The sequence below is a fragment of the Dendrobates tinctorius genome, unplaced genomic scaffold (assembly GCF_039654945.1).
Source record: "Dendrobates tinctorius isolate UK_male_01 unplaced genomic scaffold, ASM3965494v1 ptg000020l, whole genome shotgun sequence".
In the NCBI taxonomy this organism is placed as follows: domain Eukaryota; kingdom Metazoa; phylum Chordata; class Amphibia; order Anura; family Dendrobatidae; genus Dendrobates; species Dendrobates tinctorius.
This window is the reverse complement of record NW_027361688.1, coordinates 31,396,135-31,409,310: the sequence shown is the minus strand read 5'-3', so window position 1 is coordinate 31,409,310 and position 13,176 is coordinate 31,396,135. Positions and strand designations below refer to the sequence as shown.

General features: G+C 49.0%; 1 long non-coding RNA gene across 1 annotated transcript; it reads right to left on the bottom strand.

The window, feature by feature from the left end:
• Nucleotides 1–2,185: 2,185 nt before the first annotated feature.
• On the bottom strand, nucleotides 2,186–6,104 carry LOC141083599 (uncharacterized). The gene is made up of 2 exons (XR_012230763.1): nucleotides 5,802–6,104; nucleotides 2,186–3,060 (listed from the first exon to the last, which is right to left on the bottom strand). It is a non-coding gene; the product is annotated as an uncharacterized lncRNA (long non-coding RNA).
• Between the last annotated feature and the right edge of the window lie 7,072 nt (nucleotides 6,105–13,176).

The following is a 13,176-nucleotide window of genomic DNA, read 5'->3' as shown; positions in this document are numbered from 1 at the left end:
TCATACTGTCTCCACACATTTCTCTCCCGCATTACCCATTCTCTTCTAAAACATTGCCCCTCCCAAACCTTTGTCCTCATACATTTCCCCCTCCCCATACTGTCTCTTCACACATTCCGCCCTGCCATACTGTCTCCTCAAACATTCACCATTCACATGCCCATACTATGTCCCCACATATTCATCAACCCCTTATCCACACTGTCTCCTCACACATCCCCCATACTATTTCCACATATACCCCCCATAATGTATCCTTACATTTTTGCCCTTGCCCAGGCTGTCTCCTCACAGAGGCATTTCAATATTTCGGGTTTTTTTATTTGCATCTTATTTCCCTTATAACTGGGACTGGTATATTAGCCTCAGTTACAAGGAAAATGCAGCCTCCTGACTGCGTAGCAGTGCAGTAATAAGCTGTCACTGCCATCTCCATAGGTAGTAAGGCTGTGTTTTTTTAATCAGTGAGTACATTGGGATGATCATATTATGTGGGGGGGTCATTGCACTGTTTGGAGGGCTATATGGGGCCATTAAACTGGAGGGTTGTGTTGGGGCAAGTATACTGCGTGATGGGGCTTGATACAGTGTGGGGGCCCACAATTGCATTATAAGGGTAATCATACTGTATGGAGGGCTGTGTGGGGGCTATTATACTGTATCAAGAGGCATTATACTGTATAGAGGGCTGCATAGGGGTGAAAGTGGTATATAAGGGGCTTCAAAAGGAGAACTATTACTTTGTAATGGGTGCAGAGTTGTGAGCTATGCTCTTCTGTGATCCTGCTGAATATTTAACTTTTTTTGGGGGGGTGATGGGAGAGGTGCCCAATTAGGATTCTGCCATGATTTCTATACACACCCCTGCTGGAGACACAGAGCTTATACTCGTCATGACCTATTCTAAGAAAATATCACCACTAATAAAAGGGGTCTCCAGAGTTAGAAACCCCTCTTCCTCAACTTCAGTTTGTTAAAAAAAAAAAAGAACCTGTTCTCTTCTCAACCTCCCTGGGTGCAGCATGGAGCCTCCGACTATACTCCCTGTGGCTAATAACTGCAGAGCTGCAAACAAAAACAGACACCAGAGGCTCAGCGCTGGACCTGGGATGGGTGAGTAAAGCTCAGTTCCTTTTTTTCCAAAACCTGAAAACCCCTTTAAGGGCATGAAAAAGCTTTTTAAAAACTGAAGTTTTGCCCTAATATATCACAGAACGATGTGAGACATTTGGGTTTAGGCTTCATGAGTCACGTCAGGAAATGTTATTAAAGTTTTTCATTATCATGTGACATCATTAGTTATTAGTATTCCTAAAATCAAAAATCTATTTACATCTTATGCAGCCAAGGCACATGTAAGTCTTCTAGAGACAATGCTTCAGAGCAGGAAATCAGCTGCAGACGTTAAGCAGGACACACACAGTCACTCTGCCACTTTTTACGCGGCCAAATTGGTCAAGGTCCAGTGAGGCGTCAAACAATTCCAAGTTTCTTACAAGTTGTCTTAAAAAGATTGCTCGGGGTGGCGGGGAGCATGAAATAATAAAAGACACAGACATAGAGACCCTGATTCCAGTGATGTGTCACTTACTGGGCTGCTTGCTGTAGCTTCGATAAAATTACTGTTTTAGCAGCAGGAGATTATCATCACTAGAGGACTAGTAAACCTGCTGCTAGGTAGTCCAACCCCGCCCCCACCACTAATTGGCAGCTTTCTGCCTACGCCCAGTGTACACACAAATCTGCCAATCTGGGCGGGGTTATACAGAGCTCAGCATTCAGAGAACTGCTAGATCTGCAGCATAGAAAACAACTTTTAATCAGAACTGCACCAAACAGCTTAGTAAGTGCTACATAGCTTGAATCAGGGTCTCTGCCCCTACATCATGTGGCTTTCAGATAAATTTGAAAAAACCCAGTGACAGATACCCATTAAATAAGTGTAATTGAAGCTAAAGATCATTCTTACAGATAGATTTCATAAAAAATGTTTACACCTTTTGCCTCCTATAGCACTGTCTATTACTGACTGCAGAATGAGTTCACTGAGAATCTGTCAGTGAGCTCACTCTGATAAGTTACAAGCGTTTGTTTGCAACTCTTTTCTGTCTTTTTCTCAGCTGATTTCGGTCTACGGATCACACCAAAGTTCACTGTGATGGACACAAAGAGCCTGTAAAAGCCAAACGACGCAAACATTTTAATTACACCACTTGTAAAAAATGTTTTTTGAGCTCAAAATGCATGCATTTGAGAAAAAAAAATAGTCCCCCAAAATGGACAAACCCTTTAAAGACTAATTAAAGAGGTTCCTTAAAGGGTTAATTCCCCATCTTCATAAACAGATATTTGCGAGATACTGCTTGCAAAAACAAGCAATTCTGCAGTTGACAATTCATTCAAATTTTCCGCCATTTGTGAGATATTACTGCTTTTATTTTGTTTACAGCTTGTTGCCTTCAAGACCGACCAACCACAGCTAGACAGCAGAACTTGTGCAGTGCTTACAAGCTCTTTTCCATTGAGCTTGTAAGTGCTGTTTTGAAGCTGGCCAGAATCCCTAGAGTGCACCATTACCTGTATAATCTAAAAACGACAGGATTTGTGATTTATTCTTACCTCTCCTCTGTATTAGTCTATTTATTGCTGTGTTTAATCCCCTTTTTAACAGATTTTTTCCCACAGAAGGATCCAGATCCTCACTTGTTGCATATTAAAAACTCTTAAAGTGATAAAACATCACGATCATTTTTTACCTAAAAGTCTTAAGAGACGTTAAAAACATCTAGCAGTAGAAAAACGCGGTTTGTATGGCTCGGCACATCCCATTGCTGCATGTATAAGGTGCCAGAAAAGGTGTCACGTAATCACTTCGAGATAAACTGTCCCCAAAATCCATCAGAGATAAGAACCGGCCAGAGAAAAAGTGAGCTGGGCCCAGCCGATCTCCTGGTCTCTGTGGCCGACCACAATTTTTGTGTGGTAATTGCCGTGGCTGAACCAGGACGGGATAGAAAGACTTGGAATTTCAAAGCTGGCGACAGGAAAATAGTAGGCGCCCTGGAAAATAAGGAGAAAATATAATTAAATGCTATATTATTACATGACACTGTAGGGTGGGTCCTGAGACCTGCTGAATGCACCAAGTGCCCCTTGGAAGACAGGAAGACCCCCAGGAATCCTCCTCACAGAAGCTGCACCTTCCCTGACATAAAACACAATAGAGACCCTCTCCGGCTGCCGTACTGCCCTGCAAACACCACACTGACCCTCTCCGGACTCTGTACTGCCCTGCCAATACCACACTGACCCGCTGCGGCTGCCGTACTGACCGCATTACCCTAGTAACACCACACTGACCCTCTCCGGACTCCGTACTGCCCTGCCAATACCACACTGACCCTCTCCGGCCGCCGTACTGACCGTATTACCCCAGTAACACCACACTGACCCTCTCCGGACGCCGTACTGCCCATATTACCCTAGTAACACCACACTGACCCTCTCCGGCCGCTGTACTGACCATATCACCCTAGTAACACCACACTGACCCTCTCCGGCCGTCTTACTGCCCATATTACCCTAGTAACACCACACTGACCCTCTCCGGCCGTCTTACTGCCCATATTACCCTAGTAACACCACACTGACCCTCTCCGGCCGCCGTACTGCCCATATTACCCTAGTAACATCACACTGACCCTCTCCGGCCGCCGTACTGCCCATATTACCCTAGTAACACCACACTGACCCTCTCCGGCCGTCTTACTGCCCATATTACCCTAGTAACACCACACTGACCCTCTCCGGCCGTCTTACTGCCCATATTGCCCTAGTAACACCACACTGACCCGCTCCGGACGCCGTACTGCCCATATTACCCTAGTAACACCACACTGACCCTCTCCGGCCGTCTTACTGCCCATATTACCCTAGTAACACCACACTGACCCGCTCCGGCCGCCGTACTGCCCATATTACCCTAGTAACACCACACTGACCCTCTCCGGCCGTCGTACTGCCCATATTACCCTAGTAACACCACATTGACCCTTTCCGGCCGCCGTACTGCCCGTATTACCCTAGTAACACCACACTGACCCTCTCCGGCCGCCGTACTGACCGTATTGCCCTAGTAACACCACACTGACCCTCTCCGGCCGTCGTACTCCCCATATTACCATAGTAACACCACACTGACCCTCTCCGGCCGCTGTACTGCCCATATTACCCTAGTAACACCACACTGACCCTCTCCGGCCGCCGTACTGCCCGTATTACCCTAGCAACACCACACTGACCCTCTCCGGCCGCCGTACTGCCCATATTACCCTAGTAACACCACACTGACCCTCTACGGCCGCCGTACTGCTCATAGTACCCTAGTAACACCACACTGACCCTCTCCGGCCGCCGTACTGCCCATATTACCCTAGTAACACCACACTGACCCTCTCCGGCCGCCGTACTGCCCATAGTACCCTAGTAACACCACACTGACCCTCTCCGGCCGCCGTACTGCCCATATTACCCTAGTAACACCACACTGACCCTCTCCGGCCGCCGTACTGCCCATATTACCCTAGTAACACCACACTGACCCTCTCCGGCCGCCGTACTGCCCATATTACCCTAGTAACACCACACTGACCCTCTCCGGCCATCGTACTCCCCATATTACCATAGTAACACCACACTGACCCTCTCCGGCCGCTGTACTGCCCATATTACCCTAGTAACACCACACTGACCCTCTCCGGCCGCCGTACTGCCCGTATTACCCTAGTAACACCACACTGACCCTCTCCGGCCGCCGTACTGCCCATATTACCCTAGTAACACCACACTGACCCTCTACGGCCGCCGTACTGCTCATAGTACCCTAGTAACACCACACTGACCCTCTCCGGCCGCCGTACTGCCCATATTACCCTAGTAACACCACACTGACCCTCTCCGGCCGCCGTACTGACCATATTACCCTAGTAACACCACACTGACCCTCTCCGGCCGCCGTACTGCCCATATTACCCTAGTAACACCACACTGACCCTCTCCGGCCGCCGTACTGCCCATATTACCCTAGTAACACCACACTGACCCTCTCCGGCCGCCGTACTGACCATATTACCCTAGTAACACCACACTGACCCTCTCCGGCCGCCGTACTGCCCATATTACCCTAGTAACACCACACTGACCCTCTCCGGCCGCCGTACTGCCCATATTACCCTAGTAACACCACACTGACCCTCTCCGGCCGCCGTACTGCCCATATTACCCTAGTAACACCACACTGACCCTCTCCGGCCGCCGTACTGCCCATATTACCCTAGTAACACCACACTGACCCTCTCCGGCCGCCGTACTGCCCATATTACCCTAGTAACACCACACTGACCCTCTCCGGCCGCCGTACTGCCCATATTACCCTAGTAACACCACACTGACCCTCTCCGGCCGTCTTACTGCCCATATTACCCTAGTAACACCACACTGACCCTCTCCGGCCGCCGTACTGCCCATATTACCCTAGTAACACCACACTGACCCTCTCCGGCCGCCGTACTGCCCATATTACCCTAGTAACACCACACTGACCCTCTCCGGCCGCCGTACTGCCCATATTACCCTAGTAACACCACACTGACCCTCTCCGGCCGCCGTACTGCCCATATTACCCTAGTAACACCACACTGACCCTCTCCGGCCGCCGTACTGCCCATATTACCCTAGTAACACCACACTGACCCTCTCCGGCCGCCGTACCGGCTGCTGACACCACGCTCCCCAGTACTTACATGCTCAGGGGCCGCGGTCTCGGCAGTGACACCCGCAGCGTCCTCCTCACGCGCTTCCTGCTCCTCCGCTCTGTCAGCTCCTCATCATTCCCTCAAGCAGCAAACACTCCAGTCACGTGAGGCGCGGATCAGCTGACCGTCGCCGTGACAACTGAATTATCATTTCATTTTTTTTTCTTCATTTTGAACCTCGAAAACTTTATTTGTTTTGTTTACAAGGAGGACCCGTGCCCCCGTTTAGGCCTTTATGTAGTCTCTTATTTATACCTTTTTGTCTTCTCCGTATTATTTATTACAAGGCTGTCCTAGTGGGTTTTGTGTTCGAAGTCACTTTAGTGTCGGGTTACTTGCAATAAACAGTTGCTTACGCTAGGTGGCGCTAGAGCGTTTAGAGAAAGCTATAGCGTCATGGAGTCAGGTGGCCACACGGTGGCGCTGTGTATACAAAGCTATTGGATAGGTATTTTTATCCTTCTATAAGAACCTTGCGAAATCCGGTCTGTATAAGGCCTCTTTCACACATCAGTTTTTTGCCTTCAGGCGCGATCCGGCTTTTTTTTGTAAAACCGGATCCGGCAAAATGCAATGCCGGATCCAGTTTTTCCCCATTGACTTGCATTAGCGCCGGATCGTGCCGGATGGCATTGCGTTTCATCCGTTTTTTGCCGGATCCGGCTACTTGTCTCATTCCGGCGTCTGGAAAAAACGGCTACTGTAACGTTTTTTGTCTCCGGCGAAAAAGCCGGAAGCGCCGGATCCGGCGCTTCCAGCTTTTTGCTACAATGAAAGTCTATGGGCGCCGGAATGCGCCGGATCCAGAAAAAGACGGATCCAGCCACCGGATCCGGTTTTTTAAGTCTGCGCATGCTCAGATCCAATTGGTCAGCCCCCAGGAACAGATATAACCTGCTAGACGGATCCAGCAAAAAAACGGATCCGTTTCTACAGTTCTCCAAAATTTATGCCAGATCCGTTTTTTCTAAAAATAGCCGGATCCTGCCTGACGGCAAAAAACTGATGTGTGAAAGTAGCCTTAGGGAAAATCTATCAGAAGGAATGAAAATGGCACAAGAGTCTCAACATTACTTATTAAAGGGATAGTTTCAACATCAATTATGGTTAAAGGGCTTTTTCACTACCTGGACAACCCCTCTTTTAAATGATGTAGTCCCACTTGTAAGATAACAATGAAGGATGCTCACCTCCTGCACTGGCGCCAGATTGCACGTGACATTGTTATACCATGTGAGCCCTGCAGCCGATCAGCGGTGTCACAACTCAGTTGTCAGGAGTCTCGGGACCAGGGGCTCCTTCCCTGTCCTTAACACTAGGGGCGCTCACTCTGTTACCTGGATTACTTCTGATGGTGAAGACGCTGGGGCCACGTACCTTGCCTTAGCACCTGAATCTGACCTGTCTGTACTCTTCCTCTACCCAGGGAAGAGGGGAGTAGTAGTGTACCGTAGTACACCAACCAGACTAACAAGGTAATACGAACAGGGATAAAGGAAAATACCAATCATACAAATATACTCACACAATCAACAGAGGTATACACCTGGGAGTGGAGGAGGGGTAAAACTAAAGTAGGAGAAGGAAGGGAATTATCACACACTCGAAACCTAGCAACAGTCACAGATAAATCCACCAAATGCCTTCTCCAGTAATAACCAACAACAACCCCCTAACCATGCAGCATAAGCTTGCTCTGACAATGAGTGCTAGCTAAGACACAGATTGTATAGAAGATGGGAGCCGCTAACAGTGCACTGTTGAGAGCCTTTACACTCCAGGAGCTCTCACCAGAACAGATTAACCCCTGCACTGCCCAAATTTTTTTTTACACTGTTTAATAAGAAGGTGAAGTGCCTCTAATCAGTGCAGAAGTAGGAGAAATCAGACACTGCGGACTTCTGGTTGTTCTTCATCGCGGTAAACCCATGACAAGCAGTTTCCGCTAGCAGAAAAAGTGAGAGCGCAGCAGTGGACGTTGATCGGTTGCAGGGTTCACATGGCATAATAATCTCATGGGAGACCCGGCGCCAACATTGCCTAAACAGCTCAGGTGTGGGAGAGGAGTATAAGAAGTTTTGTTGTAGAAGTTGGTCGACTTTATTTTTAAAGGGGCTCTTCAGGTCGGCCAAAATGCTCGTAAACAAATAGCAACTTATATTATTACTGGAAGGGGCCGGGATATGGGACATTTTACCAAGAAGGAGCACAGGATGGGGGACATTATGACAGGGCGGGACCTAGGAACGGAGACATTATTACTGAAAGGGACCAGGATGTGGGGCATTTTACCAGGAAGGAGCACAGAATGAAGGACATTATACCAGGGTGGGGCCTAGGAAAGGGGGCATTATTACTAAAAGGGGCCGAGAAGTGCGACATTTTACCAGGAAGGGGCCCAGGATGGGAGATATTATACTATGGTGGGGCATAGGAAGGGGGGCATTATTACTGGAAGAGGCCAGCATGGGGGCGCTTTATACCAGTGCGGGGCCTAGGAAGGAGTACATTAATACAGGAAGGGGCCAGGATGTGGGACATTTTACCAGGAAGTGGGCCATGATGGGTCACATTATTACAGTAACTTCACATTATTACATGGAGGTGAGGGACGACCACATATGTTTTTATAGGATCTAGAAAGCTACAAGGGCCCATGCATCTGACCAACAAGCAGCTGGGGCTCTGGTCCAAATTTTGCACTGGGGCCCACCAGACTCTGGTTATGCCACAGGATCAAATAGTTACAGTAAAATCATTAAAAAATTAGATGTCATTACAGAGGACAACAAATAGAAAAACTGATGAGAGTGTGATCAATAGGAGGTAACATTAAACTAACAACATTTAGAGTGCGCCACAAGGCAGCAGGTATCAAACGTCCCGGAATGGTGTGCTGGAATAAAGTAGTGCTGAATGGTGTTGGAATTAACCAGTTCAATGCTGAATACAAGCGAGGAGGATGCTGAAGCTATCTTATTATTAAAGTGCTCAGTGCTAAATAGTGGGGACAAAACAACCACCTCAATTCATAGCACCATTACTGTGCACCTAAAAAAGAAAATATAGTAGCATGTGGAAAAAATAATACACAAATCATGGCCAACAGGTATATTACCCAGGACACCAACCCCGTCAGTATACCCATTTTAGGTATGCTTTATAGTGTGCCATCTGTATCCTGTATATGTGCTATCCGTGTGCCGTACGTGTGTTGTACTTTACGTATGCTGTACGTATGCCATCCGTGCGCTGTACGTGTGCCGTGAGAGTGCTGTACGTGTACTATGAATGTGCTGTACGTCTGCTGTGAATGTGCTGTACCTGTTCTGTACGTGTGCTTTACATGTGCTGTATGTATGCTGTGAGTGTGCAGGTATGTGTGCTGTACATATGCTGTGAGTGTGCTGTACGTATGCTGTGAGTGTGCTGTACGTATGCTGTGCGTGTGCTCTACATGTGCTGTATGTATGCTGTGCGTATACTGTGAGTGTGCAGGTACACGTGCAGTACATATGCTGTGTGAGCCTGCTGTACATGTGCTGTGCTGTTCGTGTGTTGTATGTGTAAGCACATGCTGAGATGCAATACGCAGGGATTGCAGAGCAGTACGGTATAACAAAATTATTTAATGTAACAGTCAAATTAAGGGTTGATCTCGCAGGGAGTTAATAAACAATGAATAAGAGTTAAAGGAACAGGTAGAATTGAAGCAACAGTCCTGTATTCAAATAACACTTATCGTGGCTCCTGCTGATGCTCCTTAAGCCACAGTCCGATGGGGGAAGTAGTGCCGGCAACGGCCGCTGTAGAGTCCTCTGATGGGGTTAAAGAATAGCAATCCGTTTTCTGGCGGCAGTGGGTGGTCTTCGATTTTACCCACTGAACCCCTAGTCCATGAGCCTGCTCAGTGACGGACAAAGAAGTAGCAGTCTCAGTAGCGCACGTGAGCTGATGCACACTGGTCCGCTGGGGAAGGCGCGCCCCAGAGTCCTGCAGCTGACACACACTCCTCAGTATGAATACTGCCCGAAGTTTATCTGGGTGCATGGCGCTCTCCTTAGTCCCAGACCAGCTATAACGACGCTGCCCGGCTCGGCACTGCTGCGCTGGGTGCGGAGAGCGCTGTTCATCCTGCTGCGCTCTCTCTGGCGGCCAGCAACTAACTACTCCTTCTGCTCTGAGTTTCCTGTGCACACGCCCCCTCTCCCCAGGTCATGGGATTTGTCCAGTCCCCTTTTTTTTCCGCTGGGAAACATAGGACGCAGCCCTGACAGTTCTGGACCCGGCTCAGCGCAGGTACCCACAGCCCAGTCTTTCTCCTTACACTCCTCCCTCCTTTAACTCGTCATTCCATGGGTGAGAGTTCCTTCATCAAGCTTTCACACTCTTCCATTTCTCAAACAATACGCTGCCAAATAAACTGGTATTGATTATATTGAGTGTGAGGTACTCCAGCTGTTGTCCGTTCAGTACGTCGTAGTTCAGGTTGAGTGGTAGAGGCAGGTTGAGTGGTGGAGTCAGGTTGAGTAGTAGAAGATGGAAGCACGTCTGAGTTCACTGGATCGGACGATTCTGGAGTTTCAGACCTACGCACTTCCCTGGACTGGCGGGTGGCGGTCTTTCTAAATCTGGGAGGGATCCAAGTGGTTCTTCCTCATCACAACCAAGGAACGTGGGTGTGCATGTTTCAGTAGTGTCGGGCACTCTGTTTAGTAGCTCCAGCAGTGGGTTAGCGATAGGGGTGAAATTCTTCACAAACCTCCGGTAGTACCCAGTCAGTCCCAGAAAGACTTAAACTTACTTCACTGCTGTCTTCTGGGTAGGCCAGGCCTGTACTGCCGCTATCTTTTCACGTGCCGGTCTCACTGTTAGGAGTGGCGGAGGGCACTAAATAAAAATATAAATAAAGTGCCTTCGCCACTCGGGGTCCACCGTGCAGAGGATGTAATAACTGCTGCTAGGTGACGGCAGAGCAATCTGGCGGTAGTGTACACAGGGTTAACTGCACCCGATGTGCACTGCACAGACTCTGTTAAACTCACAGAGTCCTAGAAACAATAATAAACACAAAAACGCTGAGTCTGTTATGGACACAAAACTACAGCGCTGCACCCGCGGTATCTGGTCACAGGAGTAGCACTAGATGGCGGTACTTACTCCGTCTAGACCTACCGACAAGGATCGGGTGTAGAGCATCGCAACCGCGAACGCACGAAGAGCTGAAACTGCAACGCGGCAAAGACAGAGCCGCTGCAAAGACACTGCTAACTAGCAGGCGCAATGCTGGCGTTAGCTGTTGAGGCAATGGAGCAATAGCGCTGGCGCTGATACTGGCAATAACTCAAACACTCACACAGACGTAATATCCAAGGAATGGGGGTTCCAAATGAGTCATTCACCAGTCCATGCATCCATCAACAAACATACAGCAGCAAGTATGACTATACTAGCGCATGGCGGAATAGCCAAGCGCGCTTTTTATAGCAAACGGGACCTTCCGGAAATCTCCAGGTCTCCAAGAGGAGCCAATGGGATCCGACTGAGGACCTGCACACCTGACTCGTCCCATGAGCATGCTCAGATGCAGGAATAAAGGACTTAGCCTCTGGGGAAAGTTGCCGCAGGGCAATCTCCTCTGCAATCTCCTCAGCAGCAGCTGAAGAGCAGAAGACTGCAGAATGTGAGGATCTAGATTTCAGCATAGAAGAGGCAGAAATCTGACTCCTAACATTACCCCCCCTCATAGGGCCCCTCCTCACTGAGCCTTCCGGACCATCAGCCCGTGCCCTACAGTGGCATAGGGCTCAAACTAGCCCAAAGGCGAGCTTGGTGTCCTGGTAGGTGATACAGTAAACCGGGACACATGGAAGGCGTCAGTGGAGGCCAGGTCGCCAGGTTTCAGAAGGGACACCTGGGAGACAGCGGGAGCGGCTGAAGCTACAGAGCGCCGCCGTGAGTCGGCGGTCGTCACCACTCTCCGACTAGGAAGGCTACCCTGAGCACATGAGGTGCAGGCCTGAATACATTTTTTGATGTCCCGAGCCCTGTGGGGCCACCAATACGCTCCGGCCAATAGCTTCGTGGTTTGCATATAGCCCCGATGGTTGTGCGCATTGTATGCGTGTGCCCAGGCGAGTACCTGAGCCCTAAGATGAGGAGGGACAAAGGTCTCGTCAACCGGCTCAGAGTCCGACCATTGCGGGGAGCTGATTTCCTGAGAAGCAGCACACACATGATGACAACCGCAAATGGACACTTGAGCCTGAGCTGTATCAAAACTGGTGCAAGACACCTCCATGGGCTCTGGGGGTAGAACCTCTGGCTCAGGCAGCTCAAGAGGCTCAAAAACTTTGGGAGCCGAACTGTCTCTCCGCTTGGAGTGAGCACGCTCCATACCGCGCTCCGAAAAATGGAGGTCAATACATGTGGAGACAGAAATTAGCTCCTCCTGGTTAGTTGGGATCTCTCTAGTAGAGAGAGCATCCTTGACGTGCTCCGCTAACCCTCGCCAAAAAACGCTGATAAGGGCCTTATCAGATCATTCCAGCTCGGACGCCAGTGTCCGAAAACGGACAGCATACTGGCTAACCGCGAGTGACCCCTGAGTAAGTGCAAGTAACTGCAGAGACGTATCATGCGTGACCCGTGGACCGAGGTAAACCTGCTTGATGTCCATTAACAGGTGACCTGCGGTCCGAATATCAGGATCACCGCGCTCCCACAAAGGTGTAGCCCATTCCAAGGCCTTGCCCGACAGTAGGGAAATAACAAATGCCACCTTGGCCCGTTCCGTAGGGAATTGCGCGGCCAGCAACTCCAGGTGTATTGAGCACTGGCTGATGAAACCCCTACAGGAAGCGCCATCCCCGGAAAACTTATGGGGTAATGGGAGGCGGGTGACTGTCGGTGCGAGGGTGGATACGGACATACGGCCTACCGCATCAGTTAGAGCCTGTACAGCAGCATGACGAAGCTGCAGGTTAGCAGCGACACGCGTTGGGTTCTGTGGGCAGTGTGAGTATGCTTAGGTAATTTTCATGTGATCCAGCAATTGCCTTCCCTCATCTATGGACTTGCATGGTAATCATTTGGATTGTTTACATACCTACAAGTGACTATTAGACTGATCGGACTTTATTGCTGCAAATTGTCCATATGTTTATACTAAACAATTTATGCATATTATATGGTGATAGAGGGCATTGTTGTGAATGCATTTTTTTGAAACACTTATTTATATAAACATTTCTTCCTTTGTATACTGCATGTGTTCTCCACCTGCCCACTTTTGTTTCATTTGTGGTTTTTAATTGTTTGTATTGTACACTTGGATCTCTCTGGCTATTTTATGTCAATAAAA